Source organism: Gorilla gorilla, chromosome X (genome assembly GCF_029281585.2).
Source record: "Gorilla gorilla gorilla isolate KB3781 chromosome X, NHGRI_mGorGor1-v2.1_pri, whole genome shotgun sequence".
NCBI classification, from domain to species: domain Eukaryota; kingdom Metazoa; phylum Chordata; class Mammalia; order Primates; family Hominidae; genus Gorilla; species Gorilla gorilla.
The window spans coordinates 29433350-29460517 of record NC_073247.2 but is presented as its reverse complement, the minus strand read 5'-3'; the positions used below and the strand labels follow the sequence as shown (position 1 = coordinate 29460517).

Below are 27168 nucleotides of genomic sequence, written 5' to 3'. Positions count from 1 at the left end.
GAGAGCTGATGAAGCTTGGTTCTTTTGTCAGACCTGGGTTTGAATCCCCTGCTCTGCCTTGAATGACATGTGTGACCTTTCTTGATCCCTTCTGAGTCCATGCCCTCATCTGTAAAGTGAGGATAATAACACTTGCTTCCACTGAGTGTTTCTAAGGAAAAAATTAGTGCCTACTATCTTGTCTGGCACCTACTGGGCAACAGTAAATAATGGGTGCTCTTGGTGGTGTTATGATTTTGATAGAGGCCACACGTTTGTGCCCAGGCCTCGTGGTCCTTACAGGAGTACTCTGGCTCATGGTGCGCCCTTTCCTGAAGGTCCTGCTACAGCTCCGCATTCCTTGAGCATAAATATGTCTCCCCATTGATGCCAAGAGATCCTAAGTACAGAGACCTCATCAGTTTCCTTCCTTTGCATCAAGCAGTGGCCAAAGGCATGAAAGGTACCCTTAAGTCCTTGTTGGTAAAAGACTTCCAGCAGGACCTGAGTCATCCTAATAACCCAGCTATCCAGGCTTGCCTTCCCTCAGAAGCAAAAGAATTGTCTTCTCATTAAAGCAAATCTGTGAGATTGGGCTTTCCTCCCCAACATTTTAATGATTAAAAAAAAGTTGTGTGAGCCTTTAGTTGTATTTATTTTGGGGGTAGTTGGTGAGTAGCCCTCGTGTTTGCCCTCTTTTTCCCTTCCTGTGTCGTCAAGCTCTTCTGGCTAACCAGGATACTCCCAGCACAGTTCTGCCGGGAAATGCCATGCACCCACAAGTGCAGAATTGCACCCATTCACCCCCACAACTAGTGTTCACAGTTGTAGAGCCCTAACCCATTCAAGGCCTCATCACCTTCTCTGAGTAATCTTAGGCAGGTCCCCTAACTACTCTAGAAAAACGAATGAGCACTTTTATGTTATGTATATTTTACCACAATTTTAAAAAAAAGAATGAGCTGCACGAACGGTTTCTAAAGTGTATGCTGTATCTCCCCACCTGCTGTAGATATGTGCAGATGTTTAGGAGGCATTTTTTTTAGTGTCAGCTGGTAACAAGTTCTAAACTCTGTTTCTGATATGCTTTTTAAATTGAGATCAATTTACATTGGTTTCATTTGTTAGAAATCATTTTGCGTTAAATATGCCAAGCTAATCACCATTTGAAGGGGTGGCCTGCCCCTCCACACCTGTGGGTATTTCTCGTCGAGTGGGACGAGAGACTGAGAAAAGAAATAAGACTCAGAGACAAAGTATAGAGAAAGAACAGTGGGCCCAGGAGACCGGCGCTCAGCATACAGAGGACCTGCACCGGCACCGGTCTCTGAGTTCTCTCAGTATTTATTGATTACTATTTTCACTATCTCAGCAAGGGGAATGCGGCAGGAGAACAGGGCGATAGTGGGGAGAAGGTCAGCAAGAAAACATGTGAGCAAAGAAATCTGTGTCACAAATAAGTTCAAGGGAAGGTACTATGCTTGAATGTGCACGTAGGCTAGATTTATGCTTTTCTCCACCCAAACATCTCAGTGGAGTAAAGAGTAACAGAGCAGCGTTGCTGCCAGCATATCTCGCCTCCTGCCACAGGGTGGTTTTTCTCCTATCTCAGAATAGAACAAATGTACAATCGGGTTTTATACAGAGACATTCAGTTCCCAGGGGCAGGCAGGAGACAGAGGCCTTCCTCTTTTACTAATCTTCCTCAGCACAGACCCTTCACGGGTGTTGGGCTGGAGGACTGTCAGGTCTTTCCCGTCCCATGAGGCCATATCTCAGGCTATCTCAGTGGGGAGAAACCTTGGACAATACCCGGCTCTCCTGGGCAGAGGTCCCTGCGGCTTTCCGCAGTGCATTGTGCCCCTGGTTTATCGAGAATGGAGAATGGCGATGACTTTTACCAAGCATACTGCCTGTAAACATTTTGTTAACAAGGCACATCCTGCACAGCCCTAGATCCCTTAAACCTTGATTGCATACAACACATGTTTTTGTGAGCTCAAGGTTGGGGCTAAAGTTACAGATTAACAGCATCTCAAGGCAAAACAGTTGTTCAGGGTACAGATCAAAATGGAGTTTCTTATGTCTTCCTTTTCTACATAGACACAGGTAACAGTCTGATCTCTCTTTCTTTTCCCTACAATCATTCTTCTGTTAGAGGTAATAGCTGGTTCACATAATTTCAGTAAGGGCTGAAATTATTAAATTAATTAAATTATTTAATATTAATTATTAATTATTAAATTAAATTATTAGTTAAGCTAACATCTTAATTAATTCCTTTTCCTGTATCTGTGAAAGAGAAGAACTTTTCCCATTAGTCATTTGCCAAATATACTTGCTGCTAAATATTATTTGAATCTTTAATGCAAAGAATGAAAGAGCTATGGTTACAAAAAGGTCCTTTTGCAGGTTTGATTTTGTAAATATATATACTCTAGGAAGTATCTTTAAACATTTGTTGCCTTTAAAAGAAATTTTTAGATTGTTTTGGCTCAGGTAAGAAATATGAACTTTGTACGTTTTTTTCACTAACAGCTGTTTGAAGGCTCCTTAATAAAAGTATTAAGTATGAAATGGTGATAAGAGAATATGGATCAGAAGGAAAAACAATGGTCAAGGCAGTGTTCACTGTAACGACAGATTATTTGGTATAATAAAGCAAATAACTAAGAGACTGGGACAGTAAATACTGTTATTTAATGGCCACGGAATTTAAAATGAGAAGAATGGAATAAATAAAACATGGAGTATGGAACAAATGGTAACAGTAATAAAGAGGAATTTGGGAGAGAGTTAAAAAATATATAATTAAGTATTAGAAAATAATAATATGGCAGAAGAATAGGAAGAGACTGGAGTGAAAGTGTTTTTTTGTTTTTTTTGTTTGTTTGTTTGTTTTTTGAGACAGTCTTGCTCTGTTGCCCAGGTTGGAGTGCGGTGGCATGATCTCACCTCACTGCAGCCTCCACCTCCTGGGTTCCAGTGATTCTCCTGCCTCAACCTCTGGAGTAGCTGGGATTACAGGTGTGTGCCACCATACCTGGCTAATTTTTGTATTTTAAGTAGAGGTGGGGTTTTACCATGCCAGGCTGGTCTTGAACTCCTGACCTCAAGTGATCCACCTGCCTCAGCCTCCCAAAGTGCTGGGATTACAGGTGTGAGCTACTGCTCCCGGCCAGGAGTGAAAGCATTCTGAGGGCCTTATCCCATTAAGGAGGAGGATGAAGGTATTATCCTCGCTTTTAAGATAAGAGTTTGTGTTTAAGCATTACCATTAATATATGTGGCATATATAACTTTATTTTTATTTTAATTTTTTTTTTGAGACAGAGTCTTGCTCTGTCACCCAGGCTGGAGTGCAGTGGTGCGATCTCGGCTCACTACAACCTCTGCCTCTCAGGTTCAAGCGATTCTCCTGCCTCAGCCTCCCGAGTAGCTGGGACTACAGGCATGTGCCACCACGCCCGGCTAATTTTTTGTATTTTTAGTAGATACGGGGTTTCACCATGTTAGCCAGGATGGTCTCCATCTCCTGACCTCATGATCCGCCCTACTCAGCCTCTCAAAGTGCTGGGATTATAGGCGTGAGCCACCGCGCCAGGCCTCTGGAATATATAACTTTAAAAACGATTGCAGAATAAAGAAAATCTGATCATCTGAGTGAAGGGAGGAAAAGGCTGCTGGGGAGGGTAGGAAGAAAAAAGTGTGGTAAATATAAAGTACAAAATAAGATGCAAATAAATCCAACTATACAGTATTAGTAATCACAAGAGTCTTCCTCATTAGTATAGTGGTGAGTATCTCCACCTGTCACAACGAGTATAAATGTTGAAATCCACCAGATAATAGAAATTATTATTATTATTGTTTTGAGACAGAGTCTTGCTCTGTCACCCAGGGTGGAGTGCAGTGGCATGATCTTGGCTCACTGCAGCCTCCGCCTCCCGAGTTCAAGCAATTCTCCTGCCTCAGCCTCCCGAGTACCTGGGATTACAGGCACCATCATGCCCAGCTAATTTTTGTATTTTTAGTACAGACGGGTTTCGCCATGTTGGCCAGGCTGGTCTCAAACTCCTTACCTCAGGTGATCTGCCCGCCTCGGCCTCCCAAAGTGTTGGGATTACAGGCGTGAGCCACTGCACCTGGCCCAGGTAATAGAAATTTTTTTTTTAAACTTTTTAAAAGGTGTATGTCATTTGTAAGAGACAAAACCTAAAACATAGGATACTGAGAGGTTGAAAGTAATGTAGTGGGACAAGATATACTGGACAAAACTAACCAAAAATATGTTGATGTATGAATATCAGACCGAGTAGACTTTGAAATTTTTTTTTTGACTTTGAAATTTTTTAAAAATTATATTAGGGATACAGAATGGTATTGCTAGATGACAGAGGGCTAATTCACCAAGAAAAATATAGCAATTTTAAATCTGCAGAATACTAACAACATAGCTTCAAAGTATGTAAAGCAAAATTTGACCTAACTATAGGAGAAGTTGACAAATCCATAATCTTAGTGAGAGTTTTTAAACCCCCTCTCTCAGATACTGTTAGATCAAGCAGAGAAATAATTAGGCCGTAGAAAATTGGAGCACCGTAAGAAACAAATTCGATTAAGTACACTTACATAGAATTCCGCACTGAACCAATAGGAAATACTTATTTGTTTCAGCTTCACAAGATATTTTTTCAAAAAGTGATGACAGATTAGAATATAAGGGAAATCTCAAAAAATACTGAAAGATCAACTTTATGCATGCCACATTTTTTTTTGGCCAAAATGCAAGAAAATTAGAAAGCAATAACAAACAATTGCTAATGCCTGTCATATATGTTTGGAAACTTAGCAAGCCTGCTTCTGAATGTGTCATGGATCAAAAAAGAAATTATAATGAAAGTTATGAAAGAGTTAGAACTGAATGACAGCAAAAGCATTCCAAATAAAAATGTATGGGATTACAGCTAAAGTGGGGTTTGAAGTGAAATTTATATCCTTACGTGTATATATTGGAAAAGAAGAAAGATTTAAAAATTAATAAACTCACAGTTGTGAAAAGGACAACAGAGTGTATTCAAGAAAATAGAAGAAAGGAAATAAGGGTACAAGCAGCAATTAATGTACTATAAAACAGACAGCAAAGATGGACAAAGTGAAAAGCTGATTTTTTGAAAAGACTAGTAAATAGGCAGACTTCTGGCAGGGTTGGTGAGAGGGATCAGGAGAGGGAGGAGGGACAAATGAATAATACAGGAGTCCCCCTTATTCACAGGGGATACATTCCAGACCCTGTGGGTGCCTGAAACCACAGATAGTAGCAACCCTATATAAACTGTGTTTTTTCCCTGTACATAGATACCTATGAGAACGTTTATAAGTAAGAGATTAAGAACAATAATAATAAAATTGAACAATTAAAACAATATACTGTAATAAAAATTATGTGAATGTGGCCTCTCTCTCTCTCTCAAAATGTTTTATTGTATGTAGTATTTTCAGACCACAGTTGACCACCAGTAACTAAATGACAGAAAGCAAAAACGGATAAGGAAGGACTACTATATTAAGAGTGAGCTGTTTTCCAGATAAAGGTTACCAGTTTTAAGAAAAAATTAAATCCTGATTAGACCTGTAACCTTTAAAGAAATGGAATGAGTCCAAAAAGTCCTAGTCCAAGATACTTTTACAGAGAAGGACCAAGGAACATTTAGAGATTGATTTCTTTATGTATCTTGGAAGTTAAAGAATTTGGGTCAGGTGCAGTGGCTCACGCCTGTAATCCCAGCACTTTGGGAGGCCGAGGCAGGTGGATCACCTCAGGTCAGGAGTTTGAGACTAGCCTGGCCAACATAGTGAAACCCCGTCTCTACTAAAAATTCAAAAATTGACCGGGTGTGGTGGCAGGCACCTGTAATCCTAGCTACTCGGGAGGCTGAGGCATGAGAATCACTTGAACCTGGGAGGCGGAGGTTGCAGTGAGCCGAGATCATGCCACCACACTCCAGCCTGAGCGACAGAGTGAGACTTTGTCTCAAAAAAAAAAAAGAATTTGACTTTTATTCTGAGTGAGAAGGGAAGCCCTGAGAGGGTTTTGAGCAGGGGAATGATATGATATCATTCAAATCATGTTTGAAAAGAATCACTTCATTGGCTGCATGGAATATTGACTGTAGGGGACCAAGGAGCAAAGCAGAATGAATGACCAGTTAGGAAGCTTCTGCAGTTGGAGCATGATGACTCAGACAACGGTTGTTCAAGTGGAGACAGTGTGGAATGGTGAGATTTGGGGTAAATTTCGAAGGTAGAGACAACAGGATTTACTGGTGGAGTGAGTATTGGGTGTGTGAAAAAAGAAAAGTCAAGAATGACTTCAAGATTTTAGGCTTAAACAACTGGTAGGATGGAATTACCATTTACTGCAATGGAGAAAATTGTGGGGAAGCAAGTTTAGGGTGGAAGATAGAGTTTTGTTAAGTTCAAGGTGTCTGTTAGGTATCTGTATTAGTCCGTTTTCATGCTGCTGATAAAGACATGCCAGAGACTGGGCAGTTTACAAAAGAGAGAGGTTTAATTGGACTTACAGTTCCATGTGGCTGGGGAAGCCTCACAATCATGACGGAAGACAAGGAGGAGCAAGTCACATCTTATGTGGATGGCAGCGGGCAAAGAGAGGAGTGCTTGTGCGGGAAAACTCCCCTTTTTATACCATCAGATCTCGTGAGACTTACTTGCTATCACGAGAACAGCATGGGAAAGACCTGCCCCCATGATTCAATTACCTCCCACCAGGTCCCTCCCACAACATGTGGGAATTGTGGGAGTACAATTCAAGATGAGATATGGGTGGGGACACAGAGCCAAATCATATCAGTATCCAAGTAGAAATGATAAGTAGGCAGTTGAATATGTGAGTCTAGAAGTTAGGGGAGAGGTCTGGGCTAGAGACAGAAATGTGGGAGTCATTGGTGTACGTGTGGAAGTTAAAAGGCCCTGAGACGAGACGAGATCACAGGAACAAGTACAGACAGAAGAGAGATGAGGTTCAAAGAGGAGACCCCCAAAAGTGGAGAGATCCAGATTATGAGGGGGAGGTACTGCCAAGGGGGATGAGAAGAAGCCATCAGGGAAGTAGCAGGAAAAGCAGCCAAGGGTCAGTGTCCCCCCAAAGTCCTATGTTGAAGCCCTAATCTCAATGTGATGGCATTAGGCGGTGGGGCCTTCCGGAGATGATTAGGTCATAAGGGTAGGGTCCTGATGAATGGGATTAATGCCCTTCTAAGAAGAGACACAAGAGAGATGGTTCTCACCACCACCACCATGTGAGCTCACAGCAAGAAGGTGGCCATCTGCAAGCCAGGAGGAGGGCTGTCACTAGAACTTGACCCTGCTGGCACTCTGATCTCGGATTTCCTAGCCTCCAGAATTGCAAGAAATATATTTCTGTTGTTTAGGCCCCCCGATCTATGGTATTTTGTTAAAACAACCCAAACTGACTAAGATCGAAGTCGGAAAGTGATTCAAGGAGGAGGAAGTAATCAGATGAGTAAAAGGCTAATAATGAGACAAGGTCAAGTAGCATCAGGACTAAGAGTTGACCATTAGATTTGGGGATGTGGAAGTTATTGGTGACCATGTCCGACAGTTTATGTGGAGTATAAGACACAAAAATTGGGAAGTCGAATTCAAGAGAGAAGGGAAGGACGGAAACTGAAGATTCTGAGTTTAAATTGTTCTTCTGAAGAGTTCTGCTGTAAATAAGAGCAGTGGTTGGGTGGAGATATGGGGTTGGGAGGGTTTTTTTAAATATGAGAAATTATGTTTCTGGTGGAAATGATCTAGTAGACAGGGAAAAACTGATAATGCAAGGAGCAAAGTCTTCGCGTGCATGAGAGCAGATGGATTGTAGCATATATATTGCAGGTGATCTTAGAGAGGAGCACATCCATCAGAACAAGAGGGAAGCAGGGCACACCAGCACCATGTTCCCTTTTGATTGCTTCTGCCTTCTCAGCGAAATATGAAGCACGGTCACTAGCTGAGAGTGAGGATGGGGAGGAGTTATTGGAGGTTTGAGAGAGAAGGTACGAAATAGTCCTTTAGGAGAAAAAGGGAATGAATGGACAAGGGATTTCTAGATAATCGTTGGACAGCATTAAGGGTCATTAATTTAAGGGAGTTCAGTCAGCATGGCTGTGTGTTTTTCTCTAGCCACATTTAGCTGCATGGGTGCACCCTCAGAGTTGGCAGAGGCAGATTTAGCCAGAGCTGGCATTTTGCCCAGTGAGTACAATGCCTCCATTGTTGTTGACAGAGGGGCAAGGGATTAACAGATAATCCCTATCTTAAACTGTTTCAGATAAAAGATAAAGAGAGACAGCTCTCAACTCCTTTCAGTTGGCCAATACCCCATGATAGTCAAACAAGGCATGCTAAAACATAAAACTTACAGAGGAAAGTCACTTATGAATATTGATATTAAATACATGAAGTGAAATATTCAGAAAATGAATCAAGCAATGTATATAAAAAACATCATGATCAGGTGTGGTTTATCCCCCAAATACAAGGAAATTTACTATAAAATCTATTAATGTATTTTTACCACATTAATAGAGAAGAAAAACAGTGTGATCATCTCAATAGATATAGAAAAGCATTTAATAAAATCCAGTATCCATTAATGATTTTAAAAGCACCTCTTAAGGCCAGGTGCGGTGGCTCACACCTGTAATCCCAGCACTTTGGGAGGCCGAGGCGGATGGATCACCTGAGGTCAGGAGTTTGAGACCAGCCTGGCCAACATGGTGAAACCCCGTCTCTACTAAAAATACAAAAATTAGGATGTGATGTGGTCGTGGGCGCCTGTAATCCCAGCTAGTCGGGAGGCTGAGGCAGGAGAATTGCTTGAACCTGGGAGGTGGAGGTTGCAGTGAGCCAAGATCATGCTACTGCACTCCAGCCTGGGCGACAGAATGAGACTCCGTCTCAGAAAAAGCACCTCTTAGACAATGAGGCATACAATGGAATTTTATTATCTTGATAAAGGGTAATGTGAAAATAAATCTACAAACCTCGTAAGTAATGTATTGGGGAAAGATTTAAAGTCAAGAACTTCAAGGATCCCCACTATCACCCCCCTCTATTCAGCATTGTAATTGTGCCCCCATGTAACAGATATGAAAAGGAAATAAGAGTCATGGAGATTATTATTTGCAGGAAAAAAGTGCTACAGAAAACCCAAAGTGACTGGAACTAGAGTTTTCCATTTTTCAAGCAAGTTTCCCATATATAAGATCTATATGCAGTAATCAAGGTATCCCTTTACGGCAGCCACAAACAATTCGTAAATGTTATCATTTCTTAGAAAAGCATTCACAGTAGCAACAAAAACTGTTGAATATAATGCAAGGGCTAGACATGCCTGGAGAAAGTTATAAAGCTCTATTGAGGGACATAAAAGAAGACAAATATGAGGAGAGACACAGCATGTTCTTGAATGGGAAGATTCAGTGTTGTAAAGATACATTCTCCCCAAATTAATGTATAAATTCGGTAGACTGCCAATCCAAACCCAACGAGACTTTTTCAGGGAAATTGATCCTAAAATTCACATGCTGTAGTAAGGGGCCAAGAATAGCCAAGACACATTTTAAATAGAAGAGGGGAAGGAATGCCTTACCAGATTTCAAAACATAAATCTAAGGTCATTAAAATTGTGTGATATTGGCACAACAGCAGACAAATTGACCAGTGGAAAAGAGGAAAGACCTCAAGAACAAAAAGGATAGATTATTCAATAAAAAATGTTAGGGCAATTGGCTGTCCATATGGATAAAAAGAAATTCTGTCTTTCTCTTAGACCATACACAAGAATAAATTCCAGAGGGAATAAAGACCTAAATATGAAAAGCAAAGCTATAAAACTTAAAATAGTACACTTTTATGATCTTGAGACAGGAAATGATTTCTTAAACTAATCATAAAAATCATAAATCATAAAATAAATTGGTAAATTCAACTATATGCAAAAGCAAAACCTCTTATGACAAGAAGTTTATCTAAACAAGGCTAAAAGATGAGCTACAGAATGGGAAAGATTTTTGAATCACGTCTTGGAAGCAGATCCTCTGCCCTAGTCAAGCTCTCAGATGACTGCAGCCCTGGCCAACATCTTGACTGAAACTTTATGAGAGGCTTTGAGCTAGACCCACCCAGTTAAAGCTGCTTCTGAATTGCTGACCCACAGAAACTGTGAGAGATAATAGACGTTTATTGGTTTTAAGTTACCAAGTTCTGGAATTATTTGTTATTTAGCAATATATAACTAATACAAAAGCTTAATCCTAAGAGAGTCCTTAGAGAGTCAGCCATTTATATAATTGATTGGATTCAGGTTTCCATCTTAGTTGAGAGCTTGTTTTAATTTGATGAAATAGCAGGTACCATCATTGTTTAGCTTCTGGGTTTGTAAATATTGTCTTTTCATTACAAAGAGAAGAGATATGCAACATAGTACCAGAATAACCAAAAAATATTTTAAATCCAGGTGACTTACTTCACTGTATCTCTTTAAGGTGATTCCCTTCATCATTTATAGTAATTTTATATATTTCTATAATAGTATCGTATTCTACAATGTAAACAAGCAATGTGCAGAGGAGAAAGCAAATAAACGAGCTAAAAGATGGCTCAACTTCACTAGCAATCTGAGAAAGTAAAGCAAATCTAAACAACAAATTCAGACTGACAGATGGCAACAGTTTTAAAGCATAATTCTAAGTGTTGGCAAGGTTATGAAGAAGAGGTAAGTGTCATGTGTCACTCATGAGAAGATGTATTAGTTAAGGTAGGCTAACTGCTATGACAAACCCAAATTTCGGGCTAAACACAGAAGTTTATTTTGTACACATATAACAGCCCATTGTGGGTCCAGGTCATTGGGGGGTTCACCCAGATACCTGGGCTACCAGTGGCCTTACCATCTTCAATGTGCAGCTTCCAAGGTCACCCTGGATGTAGACATCCCGCTGGTGTACCAGGAAAGTACAAAACATTATTCATGGGAAGGCTTTATGGGCAAGGCATGGAAGTTGTGTACTTTACTTTCATTCACATTGCTTTAGCTAAAACTCAAGCACAGGGCCATGTGGAACTGCAAGGGGTGATGGGAAACATAGTATAACTAAGTGCCTAGGAAGAAGAGGAAATCGGATTGGTGATTAGGTAGTGGTCTATGCTGCAAGATGTAAACTACAGACTGTTAATTGGTACAATCACCTTGGAAAGCAATTTGAGATGGTGAAACTGAAGCAATGCGTGCTGTATGACCCAGGAGACCCATATCTAAATATAGACACTAATGATGTGCTCTTACTCACTGCCCAAGGAAACATGTACAAGGACATTTGTTGAAGCATTGTTTATAAAAGAGGAAAATTAGAAACAATCTGACTGTTCTTCAGTTTGGAAATGGACAAATAAGAGATCTAGCCACACTGGAATACTATATAGCCATTAAAATGAATAACCCAGATTTACATGTATCGAACTGGATAACCCTCAAACATTTAAAGTTGAATGGTGACTATAGTTGACTGTAGTTAATAACAATATATTGCATTCTTGAAAATTGCTAAGAGAGTAGATTTTAAGTGTTCTCACCACAAAAATAAGTATGTAGGGCAGTACATATGTTAATTAGTTCAATTTAGCCATGCCACAATGCACACATTTCAAAACATGTTGTATATGATAAATATATACGTTTTTTATGAGACAGGGTATCACTGTCACCTAGGCTGTAGTGCAGTGGCACCATCATGGCTCTTTGTAGCCTCAACCTCCCAGGCTCAAGTGATCCTCCCACCTCAGCCTCCCCAGTAGCTGGGACTACAGGCACATGCCTCCACACCTGGCTAATTTTTTATTTTTTGTGGAAACGAGGTCGCACTGTATTGCCCAGTCTGGTCTCGAACTCCTGGACTCAAGCGATCCTCCCACCTCAGCCTCCCAAAGTGCTGGGGTTAGAGGCATGAGCCATCACATCCAGCCTAATTTTTGTCTATTAAAAAATTTAAAGACGAGTAAAAAAAGCAAGTTATAGAACAATAAGTATAGAGTATTACTAGGTATGTAGAACTTTTAAAACACCTGAAATATGGTTATATCTTGCTTATGGACACATACTTTTCTTGTAAAAATTTTAAAAACATGGACAAGAAAAATCCACTCTGGCTTTGGAGTAGAGTGACAGTTCACAGAGGGTGATCCCCAGATCCCCGAAGGTCCCTGACACCCTTTCAGGATCTCTGTGAGGTCAAAACTATTTTCATCCCATTCCTAAGATGTGATTTGCCTTTTTTCACTGTGTTGACATTTGCAGTGATAATAGAAAGCTGGTGCTTTAGTACAAATCAAGGCAGGGACTCCAAACTAGACTAGGAGTCACATACTATAAAAAACAAAAAAAGAAGAAAAGGAAAAAAAAAAAACCAATTGCATTTAAGAATGTCCTTTTTGGAGCATTAAAAATTTTTTTTCAAGTTTAAACTTTATCTGATCTTTAAAATATTCTGTGTGTTGACGTGAAAAGTACATATAAAGCACTTCCGCTGCACACCGAAGAACGATGGCTGCTTCTAGGAAAATCATTTGCACAGTTGTCTGAGCTGTGAGCTGAACTAGCAGTTTGGTTTTTTTCTTGGACACCATTTTTGCTTGAAAGGTTGTCAAATTATGGTCATTCAGACTTGGGCATTTGGCAGACATTTTCTCAAAAATGAGCAAAGTGAGCCTATTGCTGCAAGGAAAACAACTGACAATATTTGTTGCCAGTGATAAAATTTAAACTTTGAATTGAAATGAGATTTTGGGGAAACTTTTTTTTTTTTTTTAATATGCAGAGTTTCTCTCTTGTTGCCCAGGCTGGAGTGCAATGGCACAATCTCGGCTCACTGCAACCTCTGCCCCCGGGTTCAAGCAATTCTCCTGCCTCAGCCTCCCAAGTAGCTGGAATTACAGGCATGCACCACCACGCCCCGCTAATTTTTTGTATTTTTAGTAGAGACAGGGTTTTACCATGTTGGTCAGACCGGTCTCGAACTCCTGACCTCAGGTGATCCACCCACCTCGGCCTCCCAAAGTGCTGGGATTACAGGCGTGAGCCATTGCCCGGCATTTTGGGGAAACATGTATGAGCTTGTGAGTCACTGTGAGCTTGACTTAAAGCTCCTAATACTTGACTTAAAGCTTCCTGATACTTAAAAAACTTTTCTGATGAGATTGGTGGTGATATTAACAAATGTGGATAATGAAATATGTCAACATTTGGGCTAACTGCATAACTCACTAAACTGATGTATTCCAAATGACCAATGCTTGATGTTATAAAATCACACATGGGCAAATGATTCATTCAAAGCACAAGATAGACCAATGGATTTTAAAACGTCAGAGTACATAAAGCTCATTGTTATGATTTCAGATTCCACATTTCAACTGGCGTTTAAGAAACCGTCCACTTGTTGAGTTTTGATTGTATCAAATAATATTCTTAATTATCCAAAAAGACTTAAAATAGTTCTCCCTGCATATCTGTGTGAAGCTGGATTTTCTTCATATACTTCAACTGAAATAACGTTGCCACAAAGTGAATACAGAAGCATATATGAGAATATAGCTATCTTCTATTAAGCCAGACATTAAAGAGATTTTTTAAAATGTTAATCACTGCCATTCTTCTTGTTACTTTTTTGTTTTGAAAAAAAATTTTTTTAATTTTTTGTAGAGACAAGATCTCGCTATTTTGCCAAGGCTGGTCTCAAACTCCTGGCCTCAAGTGAGCCTCCTGCCTCAGCCTTCCAAAGTGCTGGGATTACAGGTGTGAGCCACTGCACCCGGCCTGAAAATTTTTTTTGATGTTTTGTTTTGAAATTATACAAAAATTTTACTTATGTTGACATGCGGTAGGTTTTTGTTAACGAATTAGTAAATATTTTAAATTTTTTCAGTTTTAATTTCCAGTATGGTAAATATGAGTAGCTAGAATGCATATAAACAAAAGCTCTTAGGGGGTCTCCAGTAATTTTTAAGTGTAAAGGGGTCGTGAGACCAAAAAGTTTGAGAACTGCTGGGAAGTTTGTGAACCATTAGGGAAGACCACAAGGAAGGCTTCAACTTGATCTTTAACTTCTTCTTTCTTCTTTTAATAAAGGAAAGACTGGCACAGTTACAGCAGAATGCTTTCATTTGTTGGATCTGAGTGATGGTTATATGGATATGGGCTATATTGCTTTCTCTTTGCTTCCCTATATGTTTGAGGCTTTTTTTTTTTTTTTAAATAAGGCTATATTAAACATAGTGTAGGAGTCAGCTTTGATTCCTCCTAGAATGGAAGGAAATTCCCCACCTTGAGTGGGGAGAATTTTCTAATGGATAGAGACCACCGAAACACATCTCAGCTCCACCCACTTCTGTCTGTATTCATTGTCACCACCCTCATCGAAGCCACCGTCATCTCTTGACTGGACCACCCCTCTTGTCTCCTAATTCATTCCCTGCTTCCACTTTCAGACTCTCCTCTCCAAAGTAGTACATGATCTTCCATCAGGCACCAGACTACACTACTTTCCTCTTGCAGCCTTCCCATAGTGTTCGTAACTCCTAGAACAAAATGCAGAGTCCCTCCTGTGACTGGCCAGCCTCTGTGAGCCGGCTGCAGCCAAGCCAGCAGCTGCCAGTCTCCCCTCACTCGCCACCAGTGGGGTCCTGCTCAGTGCTTAGTAACAGGCTCCACTGACTTGAAAACTTTGCCTCTCTGTCAAGAGTGACCCCGGGAGAAAATGAGAGAAAGCCACCCCCAGTTTCTCATTCCTTCCAGCAAACCCAGGATCTTTGCCAACAAGTCTGGCACCACCACCCAGTCGGCAGCCTAGGAGTCTTTTTGGCCAGTTTTTTCCCCTCTCCCACCTATATCCAATCCATCACCAAGCCCTGTTGATTTTACACCCTAAACATTCCTCAAGCCCACCTGCTGCCTCTGTTCCTCTGTCACCACCACCATTCTTGTCTGAGCCACCAGCCTCGCTGTCCCTCCTCCTGCAGTAGCTTCCCCTCCCGTCTTTTTCCTGCATCCAGTCAGTCCCTTCCCTGTACTTCTCCCCACTGAAGCCAAAGTGCCCTTCTCCAGGGACCAGCTCCAGCATTTCGGGCAGCACTGGGTCCAATTGGGGCAGAGGTGACATTCTTAGTGCCTAGTTAGACAGGGACTGGCTGACAGGTGGTTGTCTGGTCTTTGTGTTAAAGGGATCACTCCATAGATAACATTTTCCCCCTCCTGGGATAACCCAGGGCCCCGCCTTCTGCACCTCCTACTTCAGCTCTTTTTGGGGACAGCCAGGAGGAAGGCTTTTGCTCTTTTCTGGACAGCGTTTAAATAATTTAGTGTCAGATGAAAACATTTGAGTAATTCATAGAAAAAAAGTGCTCGAATCCTCCATTTACAAATCAAGGACTGCAATAACTCACACAAGGGAGAGATTTGGAATTGTTTCAAGCTTTGCAGGGATCAAAAAGATCTAGTCAGATCACTTAGTTGCCTTTTACAGTTAAAGAACCCCAACCGGCCAGACATGGTGGCTCACGCCTGTAATCTCAGCACTTTGGGAGGCCAAGGCGGGGGGATCACTTGAGGTCAGGAGCTCAAGACCAGCCTGGCCAACATGGTGAAACCCTGTCTCTACTAAAAATACAAAAAAAAATTAGCCGAGTGTGGTGTCGCACACCTGTAATCCCAGCTACTCTGGAGGCTGAGGCAGGAGAATTGCTTGAATCCAGTAGGTGGAGGTTGCAGTGAGCCGAGATTGCGCCAATGCACTTCAGCCTCGGTGACAGAGCAAGACTCCATCTCAAAAAAAAAAAAAAAACAAAAGAGCCCCCACCAAGAGAGTTGAGGGGACCTTTTTCAAGGTCAATTCTTCTCGTGAGCTGACAGCCCTGTGTAAGCACTGTGTCTTGGGCCAGGCCAGATAAGTGGAGATGAATAGCTTAGATACACCAGATTGCTGTGAATATCAAAGTTGCATTCTCCTTACTTTATGTGTTAAAATAGTGAAACTTTAAAAGGCTATTTATTTAAATATTCCACTAAACTTAGTTCTGCCATATTGTTCCTTGTCGCTTATATTTGAACATCACTGTTAACTAGTGAAATAAATACCACATCTGTCTCACAATGGGTAGGGAGAACATAATTAATGTTCATAAAATACATCTAGAGAAGTGGTTCTTAATCAAATGGGTTACAGATCCATTTGAGAATTTGATAGAGGCTGAATATCCAATGCTCTCCTTAGAAAAAACGCTCGCACAAAAATTTCAGGAGTCTCGTAGCCTTCCGTGTCCCTGTCCACAATGTGCACCCCCCACACACACCCCAGAAAGGCGATTCATGGACTCGTAGCAGATCCTCTGGAGGCCCCAGGTTAAGAGCCCTACTGTAGAGTGACATGTGGTGTCTTCATGCTCCAAACCCAAACCCCGACCTGAAACATTTGGAATAAAAGTCACGCTTATAATTGAAAATATCAAATAATGACATCTGCAATACCCCTGTTCAGCTGAAAGTTGACTAGCGCAGCACCCAGTAATCCACCAGTACCTAACATTTCAGGTATCGGCAAGAGGGAACTGACAGCCCCCCTGAGCTGAATGTGTTCTGTAGGTTTCCACAACACCAGGCTCGGGACTTACATCTCAGTAATCCTCCCTCCTTACTACACGAATTAGTGAGACAGGCAAAGAATTAAAGTCTCCTAGGAGAGTGGTAAAGTCATTTACACGTTTGATTGTAGCTAAAGAGCCCAGAGCGGTTTGTGTGAGTTTCGAAAGTTTTAAGATGAGCGTGGGGATCTGGAACGAAGCTGCACCAAGTGGATGCCTGCAATGCTTGGCTTCTAACCCAGTTTATTTCCCTATAGGCCATCATTCATCATATCAGATGGTGCAAATACCTCGGACCAGGACAGCTTGCAGCTTGTGCATTGTTTGTAAACCCAGAGGGGAAAATCGAATAAGCAGCAATTTAGACAAAAATACATCATTTGAAAGTGAGAATTACACACCTGTGATCCCTTTAAGTAAAGCATGAGGCATATTAGAGCTTATGGTTTAAAGATTATTCTCCAAGCCACCTGAGGTTTACCTACCAAATTGTACAAAATCTATCTTTTAAACTAACTTAAAAAGAAACCGTTACTTATACAATCAGTAGTCTCAATTGTAGATGCAATCATTTTAAAATAAATGCTATTATAATTCCTCCTTTAGAACACATCTCAAGTGTAAAGCATTGCTCTTCCCCACTCCTCTTTAATATTTCAAAAGGCAGTAGCTAGAACAGAATTCTGGTACAAGTGAATTTAACCAGTTGTTGGCATTATTGTAACAGGATTTTTCACTTTCTATTTTTTGCTTTACCAACGGAGAGTGGTGGTAAGAAATCATGTCTTTTCAACATTTATCCTGGTCTCTTGTGCGTATTTTATTTGAATAATTGAACAATACTTTCTTCCCTCGAAACTGAGCAAGGTGGGGATATGCACTTAGCGATTCTTAATCCAAAGGAAAAAAGACCAAGGGTAGGGTTGGTCTGAGGCCTCTGACCTCTGTCCCATGGAGTGAAGGAAAGGGAACCAAAGGCCTGGGAGATCAGGGAAGGCTTTGCAGAGGAGGGAGCTCCCACAGGAGAACAGTTTGCCAGGAGGGCTTTACAGGCAGAGGGAGGAGCAAGCATGTGCACAGGCCCGGAAGTGCCAGAGCAGAGTGTGTGCAGGAAACACTAATTCAGGTTTTCTTGGGGGCTGAGGAGGGAGTGTCAGGTGATCAGGTGATCAGGCTGGATGTGAGGGGAAGAGCCAACACATGAGCCTTGGATGGCAATCAAAGGGATTTAGATTTTATCTTGTAGGCACTGGAGAATTCTGAGGAGTGCAGAAATCTTCGAATTCTAGGTCTGTGACCTAGAGGCACAGAAAGGGTGGTCTTTCTGTGACCTAGAGGCACAGAAAGGGTGGTCTTTCTGTGACCTAGAGGCACAGAAAGGGTGGTCTTTCTGTGACCACCCTTTCAGGGGTGGATTGGAAGGAACCAATACCAGAAGCAAGGAGATCAGTGAGGAGCTCTTTCAATTTTCCTGTGGGACACGGGTAGGGGAAAAAGGGAATTGGTACTTTGTGTTATTTCTGGTGGGTAGATGACAACATTCATCTCTGTGCCGTCCAGCTAGAAATTGAATTGCAAACTGTTAGATATAAGTAGTTTGCTGCTACCATCAGGCATATGTCTTTTGCCTGGTATTGCCTCACTCTTCCATGTCTTTAATAGCACCAAACACATGTTTTATGGTGTCTAGTTCATCATGGCCATATAAGCATTCATGGTTGTATTTGTCAGGATTCTTTCAGTTGTAAATGACAGAAACTCACCTCAAACAGCCTTAAGCACAAGAGAGAATTTATTGCTCAAATAACTGAAAAGTCCAGGGGATTGGCCTAGATTCAGGCATGTCTGGATCCAGGAGCTCAAGTCATCAAATATGGTGTGTCTCTTTACAGTGCCCTGTTTGACTCTGAGTGGGCTTTATTCTCTGGTAGGCTTGTCCCAGGTAGTGACAGAGGTATCCCTGGGAGCTGCAAGTGATAGTCTTCTAGAGTGGCAGCCTCCACAGAAAGCAAGCTTTTCCTGTAGTGGCTCCAGCGAAAGTCCTGACTGACTTAGCGTGGCTCTCAGGTGGTCCAACTTGGGTTGTCTGCCCATCTCTCAACCGTGCCCAGATTGGCCAGGCCTGGACCACATATCCTTCCCTGCAGCTGGGCCAGGACCAAAGTAAGCCCCACCAGAGCCACACTGGGCAGAGCAGGGGAAATTATAGGCCACTACTAGAAAGGGAGGAGACAGGAGCTGGACAGGCAGAAGCAACAACATTTCCATCAGGACAGGGAAGAAACGAAGGGCCCAAGGGGACACCCTAAGTTGAAATCGGAAGAGTTCAGTAAAGGGAAAAATTGAATCCCTCTTGGAGAGGACAACCTTTCAGCTCTTTGAAGCCTCCCCTTAACACCTCTGTTCTTCCTCCTTCCCATAATATGTGGCTTTTAGCTTTTTCATTGCCCTAATCACCCTCCTCTGGCTATGCTCTAGGTAGTGAATGTCTCTTTTAAAACATGGTGTTTGGTGGTAACAGAGTACACTAGATGTACTCTGCCAGGCTGGCGTTCGGTGAGGCTCTTATTTCCCTTGTTCCGAAAACAATACTTCTGTTAACACAGCATTGGCTTTCTGGTACGTGGTACTCACACACTGTTGGTAGGGTGCTGTTAAAATTTGCAGTCAGTATCATCCAGTTGAATTTTGTTTGTTTGTTTGTTTGACTGTGGTATAAGATGGGTTTAGTAGACTGGCTTCATGAATTTTCTTGTACCTAAGTGTTGGGCAAGCTGTGGCTGGGTCACAGAGTGGCTGCTGGTGTGGAAGGTGATTTGGCAAAGAGAGAAGAAGCTCTGTTTAAAGATTTATTGGGATCCCAGGGGTGGGGGTGTATGTGTAAAGGGAGCTGAGTCAATTCAAATGTGGGAGTGATGGCTAATAAAATTAGTTCAGCAAAAATCTATGAAACATGTGAGCCCAACGAACAAATCCTTGTTGAATGCCGTTTAGTTTGTTTCAATCTATTGTCCAAGTCCTTGGCATTCTGCTGTTCCAGTATTGGCTCAGCATCCATTTTGCAGTCCTTACCTGCCCCTCCGTGCCCATGCACGCACCCACAAAGGAGCAGTGTATGTTACTATTTCAACATCTCTGCCTTCTTCTGTTGTTAAAATCTAACGCATCCCCTGCTTGCTTGGAGAATCATCATCTTTGTATTGCCACCAGTCAAGAAGATTGTTTAAGTGTTGTTTCTCAAGCTTATGTGATGAAGACTTTAGTTTTTTGTTTTTCATTTTACAATACAAAATTATAATGTTGAATCTGCGTTTTTAAATTACACACACACCACCCTAGGGAGTCATGTATCCTGTATTCTCTGGTCAGCTTCCACCACTGCACCCTGACTCCCACTGAAATTCACTACCCTAACTTCTGCCTCCTTAAACTTCACCTCCGTCCTGTGACATTACTGTTCTCTATTTCACCCATCTCAGCTCTGAGTTGAGCAATGAGCCATTTCCTATACTTGAAGCAGCTCCCCTGTTTTGTCCACTTTTCTACTTTTAAAGCGAAAATGAGGCTTTAGCTTCTGCTTGAGTCATTCTCAAGGTTCATGTTGTGTATATCTGATTTATTTCTTTTGAGTTTCCTAAAGAAAGGCTAAACAGAAGGACATGCATAATAATAAAATGAGCTTTTTTTTTTTTTTTTTTTTTTGAGATGGAGTCTTGTGCTGTTACCCGGGCTGGAGTGCAGTGTGGCACCGTCTCAGCTCACTGCAACCTCCGCCTCCCGGGTTCAAGTAATTATCCTGCCTCAGCCTCCTGAGTAGCTGGGATTACAGGCGTGCACCACCATGCCTGGCTAATTTTTGCATTTTTAGTACAGACATGGTTTCACCATGTTGGTCAGGCTGGTCGCAAACTCCTGACCTCATGATCCACCCGCCTCGGCCTCCCAAAGTGCTGGGATTATAGGCGTGAGCCACTGCACCCAGCCAAAATGAGCATTCTTAAGTGGTAAATTTACTTGTATTAGCTATGTATAATACAAATATATATAGACAGAGAATGTCTATACTTTTAAATACCTTTGAAAAGATATTTCAGACTGTAAATCAGTAAAAATATAGTGATTTATTATATATTCATTTATTTATTTATTAGGTACCTAACTAGGCCAGGACCTTGGGCTAGAGTGGTAAACAAAAAAGATAGACTTTGCCTTTAGGAATCTTGTAGTATGAAAACCATGTTTCAGATTGTGCCAGAAAGACATCCCATGTCCATGGATCAGAAGACTCAATATGGTTGAGATGGTAGTATTCTTCAAACTGGTCTACAGCTGTGGAATTGAGATTGAGGTTCTTTTTCTTGCATGTGTATGTCCACTTGTCCCAACACTGCTAAAAAGACTGTCCTTTCTTGGATTGTCTTTAGATCTTTGTCAAAAATCAGTTTGCCCTATTCATGTGGATCTATTTCTAGACTCTGTTCTGTTCTGTCCATCTATGTGTTTATTCCTTTACCTCTTGTTAGGTTCATACACGTCTAAGATTGTTTTATCTTCATGATGAACTGACCCTCATGGTTCGCTGTGTCTTTCTTCTCCTGTGCACAGAATGGGCAGTGATATAGTTTGGATGTTTGTCCCTGACCAAATCTCATGTTGAAATGTAATCCCCAGTTTTGGAGGTGGAGCCTGGTGGGAGGTGATTGGATCATGCAGATGGATTTCTTATGAATGGTTTAGTATTTGTGAGAAATGGTTTAGCACCCCTTGGTGCCATCCTTGCAATAGTGAGTTCTCCCGAGATTTGGTAGTTTAAAAGTATGTGGCGCCTTCCCCATCTCCCTCTTGCTTCTGCTGTCACCATGTGAAGTGCCTGCTTCCGTTTTGCCTTCCACCGTGAATAAAAGCTCCCTGAGACCTCCCCAGAAGCAGATGCCCCATGCTTCCTGTACAGCCCACAGAACCATGAGCCAACTAAACCTCTTTTCTTATAAATTACCCAGTCTCAGATATTTCCTTATAGCAAATATGAGAATGGCATCATAACAGTCAGTGCTTTAGATACAAGTTGCTTGAGTAGCCTGGTTTCTAGAGGGAAGATAACACAGAGCAGAACCACAGCCGGCCAGGGGTGGACACAAGGCATGGACAAGAAGCAAACGTTTGTTGTAATAAGCCACTGAGATGTTAATGTTGTTTGTTACCAGACTATAGGGGCCAAGCTCTGGGCCCAATCCATTCTAGGTCGTAGGGGCCTGCCCTTTATTTTTCATCAACAGGAGCCAACAAGGGCACTTTTCCTAGATTAGAAACCCAGAAGAGGTGGAGAAGGTAAGAGAGGTGAACAAGTGGCTGGAGATAAAGGACAAGCTGTTCAGCTCTTGGCCCCTTGCTTTTGATGAAACTCAGTTTCTATTAGGCTCCTCTGTCTCTGTGGCTCCTTCTCATAGAGTTTAAGGATATCATTGGCAGGTTCTTCTGAGGCAGGGATGCTAACTGTCAGTGCAGGTTCGGGCTATCTCCACTAAGACCGGCTTGTAATACCTACTGCTTATGATTCTTAGCTATCCTCTGAGTTGCCATATCTAGAGATCTGCCCCATTTCCTGTCCTTCATGACTCTACATCAGGTCACCTGATATAGGTGGGAGAGTGGGAGAGTGGATATTATTACAGAATTTGCCCCTGATATTAATTTAGTCATGATTTTTTTCAGGCAAAGTATACAGAGAGTTTAGCAAAGTAAACAGAGAACATTTATATGAATGAGCAAAATTCAGGGCTAAACTTGAAGGGGAAAGGCAAGACCTGGGTGTGGAGAGGACAGAGTGGCCAGGTTTTTTGTTTCAAAAATGTCAATGTGATAAAATATCTTCACCAGTAATGTTTATAGTAATGATAAAAGAGGGCACCCCAAACTTTGGTGTTTTTTTCTAATAAAAATGATGGTTACATCGAACTCACTTGCAGATTCCTCCCCTAGCTACATCATCTGACTTCCTGAAATTATTGTAATTATATGAAGAAGAAATAATGCTAATGAAAGCCGTTCAAACAGGTGAATAATATTAAACATCGCAATTATTGAGCAGTTATGTGTGTCAGACAGAGTCCAAAAAGCTTGATACGAATTAATTCACTTAATCTTCACAAATAACCCTATGAGGTGTACACATTGTTATAATCCCCATTTGACAGGTGGACACCGAAGTCATTTGCTCAAGGTCACAGCTGGATGATAGGAGAGCTTTGAACACGGCAGTTTGATTCTAGCCTGCTCTTAAACACAATACGTGGAAGGTTGTCTTTCTTTGTAGGTAGAAATGGTGAAATAGTACCTGGTTAAAAAGAAACTAGGCCAGGTGTGGTGGCTCATGCCTATAATCCCAGCACTTTGGGAGGCCAAGTCGGGTGGATCACTTGAGGTCAGGAGTTCAAGACCAGCCTGACCAACAGGGGAAAACCCTGTCTCTACTAAAAGTACAAAAATTAGCTGGGTGTGGTGGCATGTGCCTGTAATCCCAGCTACTCGAGTGACTGAGGCAGGAGAATCGCTTGAATCCCCGAGACAGAGGTTTCAGTGAGCCGAGATTGCACCACTGCACTCCAGCCTGGGTGACAGAGTGAGACTCCATCACACACACGCACACACACACACACACACACACACACACACACACACACACACACAAAAGAAACTGAAACTTAATCAGCTCACAGAAGAGCAAATCCAGTGGCCCACCCTCCCTCCCAGACAAGAATGACTGGATGGTTAAATTGACTCTGGTAGTCAGGGAAATAAAAATTTTTAAAATAAAAATGGTGATGAGATATCACTTTACATCCATCAGACTGACAAAAAATTAAAACTATTGATAACTTATGGCAGAGATAGCGAATAGTTATGAAAATTTAAAGTGTATACACATATAATATGCCAACCCAGCAGTCCCATTTTTGGGATTCTATTCCATGGAAATAAAAGCACTGTTGAATATATAAGGATATTTATTATAGTCCTTGTATTGCCAAATTTAAAAAAAAATCCCAGAAAACAAATGAATACCCATTATTACAGGTATCTTCTATGGAATATGATGCAGCCTCTAAAGCTCATGAATTTGAATTATGCCAGATGACATGGAGAGACCTCACAGGTCCTGTTGAAAGAGAAATGCAGGGTGCAGCAGTGTGTATCATATGATCCCACCATCCCGCTCGTTAAAAACAGTGACCCTGGCCGGGCACGGTGGCTCACGCCTGTAATCCCAGCAGTTTGGGAGGCCGAGGTGGGCAGATCACCTGAGGTCAGGAGTTCGAGACCAGCCTGACCAACATGATGAAACCCTGTCTCTACTAAAAATGCAAAAATTAGCCAGGCATGGTGTCATGCACCTGTAATCCGAGCTACTCTGGAGGCTGAGGCAGGAGAATTGCTTGAACCCGGGAGGCAGAGGTTGCAGTGAGTCGAGATCACACCATTGCACTCCAACCTGGGTGACAAGAGCGAAACTCCATCTCAAAAGAAAACAAAACAACAGTGACCCCCACCTTCAAAAAGAAAACCTGTGCATGAACAGGAATTTATATATAATTATATATATGTATATATACTTCACCTATTTAAGGGGTACAATTATATATATATATATATGTATAATCTGGTTTTAGTAACACATAGGAAAAAATGTATATATGAGGCTGTTATATGGAGCGTGTGGAATTGCTGACATGAGGGGAGGAGGGAACCAAGCAAAAAAGAGAAGGAAGAAAGACAACTGAAAAAGATACATCTATCTGCTTATGGTTACGTATTTCTACAATGCTCTGTGTGGGTGCAGATATAGCTAAATAGTGTTTTTCAAAGATTGGAAAGCAACATATGGTTAAAATGATAACATCTGAAACCATAGGCTTGGCTTGGACCAATCTCCCCACCATCCTCCTGTGGTCTGCATTTGCCTGTGTTTATGTTTAGCTTGCAGAATGGCATCAGACAGGGCAGCCTTTTTCTCCCTCCTCCATTGCCATACTTAAAGTAAAGACTCCAGAGCTCCAAAGAGATGGACCTGTTCAGGTGGTTCATAAGCATCAGTAAGTGAGAGTACAGATATGGCAGCATAGTCCATCTCCAGGCAAGGGAATGACTCAAAGACAAAACCACTGGGTCATCCCTATTAGAAGGGAAAGCAGTGGCTGGGTGCGGTGGCTCTTGCCTGTAATCCCAGCACTTTGGGAGGCCGAGGCCGGAAAATCATCTGAGGTCAGGAGCTCGAGACCAGCCTGACTAACATGGTGAAACTCCGTCTCTACTAAAAATACAGAAAATTAGCTAGGTGTGGTGGCAGGCATCTGTAATCCCAGCTACTTGGGAGGCTGTGGCAGGAGAATTGCTTGAACCCAGGAGGCAGAGGTTGCAGTGAGCTGAGATCACGCCATTGCACTCCAGCCTGGGTGAGAAGAGTGAGACTCCGTCTCAAAAAAAAGAAAGAAAAAAAGGACAGCAGAGCAGAAGTGGCAGAGTATCTGCCAATCTGTGGTCGTTTCAGTTTATATGAATCACATCAAAATGGAACCACCCCCATCTTCTTCCAACACAATGCACTGGTTTTTATAGACTTAACGAGAGAAGCAAGTCAAAAAGTAAATATTCCTATTGCTGAGTGCAGTAACACCCTAATTTTACACGACATGTATGTGTATGGTTCTGAATGTGAGAATCCCCTGAAACATTCAGACTGCTTCTCTGTAGTTGAATGAGGGGGACAGACAGTATAGCTTTGGGTGAGGATGAACTAATCTACTCCAACAGTTAAGCAGTGTCTAAAGAGTAAGATAGATGACTTTCAGTTAACAGGACAGGGATATTTCATAATCCAAACCACACTTGGCACTATGTGTAAGCGATCACTGCTGTGTCACCAGAAGGTTGTTTGTTTTAGTAGACTCATGGTTGATGGGCACACAAGGAATGGGTTGAGTTCTTACTCTGGGTCTCCTGATGTTTCCCTGTCCCCGGCTTACCCAACAGACCTCAGAACAGATAAAGATGCTTATGTCGTTGTTGTTGTTTTTGAGACAAACTCTCACTCTGTCACCCAGGCTGGAGTGCAGTGGCACAATCTTGGCTCACTGCAATCTCTGCCTCTTGGGTTCAAGTGATTCTCCTGTCTCAGCCTCCCGAGTAGCTGGGACTATAGGCGCGCACCACCACACCCAGCTAATTTTTGTATTTTTAGTAGAGATGGGGTTTCACCATGTTGGCCAGGCTAGTCTCGAACTCCTGTCCTCAAGTGATCCACACGCCTCAGCCTCCCAAAGTGCTTAGATTACAGGCGTGAGCCACCGTACCCAGCCAAAATGCTTATGTTATACGTTATTTAAAAAGAATACCAGTAGTCCACTATTGGAATAAGATTTGTACTTTCACTCATTCCTAGGTTTCAATTCTGGTTGACTTTAACATCAGTGATTCATAGTTGTTGGCCGTAGAACCATGTCAATATATAGAATGCCATTGCCCCTGTGGGTAATATCAGTTGAGTTTTAAATGTTTTGATAGAGGGCATAGATTTGTTAGAGGAGAAAGTCAAATATTTAATTCCTTAGGTGGGAACATGTGAAACCATGCCATTGTTTTTTTCTTAATATTGGCAGTATCACTATGAAAGTACCCAGTGCAGTTTTTTCATGAGCTCTCTTGTAAATAATATGGTGCCCTTTACAGTAATGTAATTTTTTTTAAGCTTACAAGGTTCTGATTGTTATGATACATTTTATTAGATATGTACAAATTTTCAGGAAATGTCAACAGAGGCTTTATCATTATGTGACTCTTTAATCTGATTTCTAGGCAGAGTTTATTGGGACTGGCTTTTAAAAAATTAATAGCTTTATTTACTTACCATACAATTCACCTATTTAAGCTGTACAACTGGATGGTTTTTAGTATATTCACAGATTTGTGCATTCATCACCACAATCAATTTTCGAGCATTTTCATCACCAAAAAAAAAAAAAAAAAACTACTAGCAGCCACTGACTTCCAGATTCTACCTCTACTCCCAGCCCAGTCAACCACTAATCTACTTTATGTCTCTATAGCTTTGCCTTTTCTAGACTTTTCATACAAATGGACTCACACACTATGTAACCTTTGGCATCTGGCTTCTTTCACTTAGGGTGATGTCTTCAAGGTCCATCCCTGTTGTAGCATGCATCCATACTTCCTTTTTCTGCCAAATAATGTTTCATTGTTTGTATAGACTGCATTTCGTTTATCCATTTATCAGTTGATGAGTATTTGGCTTATTTCCACTTTTTGGCTTTTGTGAATAATGCTGCTATGAACATTTGTGTATAATTTTTTGTGGCAAGGTCTGGCTTTTTAGTGACTCAGTTGCCCTTTTAAATACCCATGATATCATAGCTAAATAGGACTCCCAGATGTCCTCTTGCTTGGCATCTTCTG

At 41.6% G+C, this 27168-nt stretch overlaps 1 protein-coding gene across 15 annotated transcripts in view; it reads left to right on the top strand.

The window, feature by feature from the left end:
• Nucleotides 1-27168, top strand: part of PHKA2 (phosphorylase kinase regulatory subunit alpha 2) — a 91800-nt gene that overhangs the window by 2719 nt on the left and 61913 nt on the right. The window lies entirely within an intron of this gene.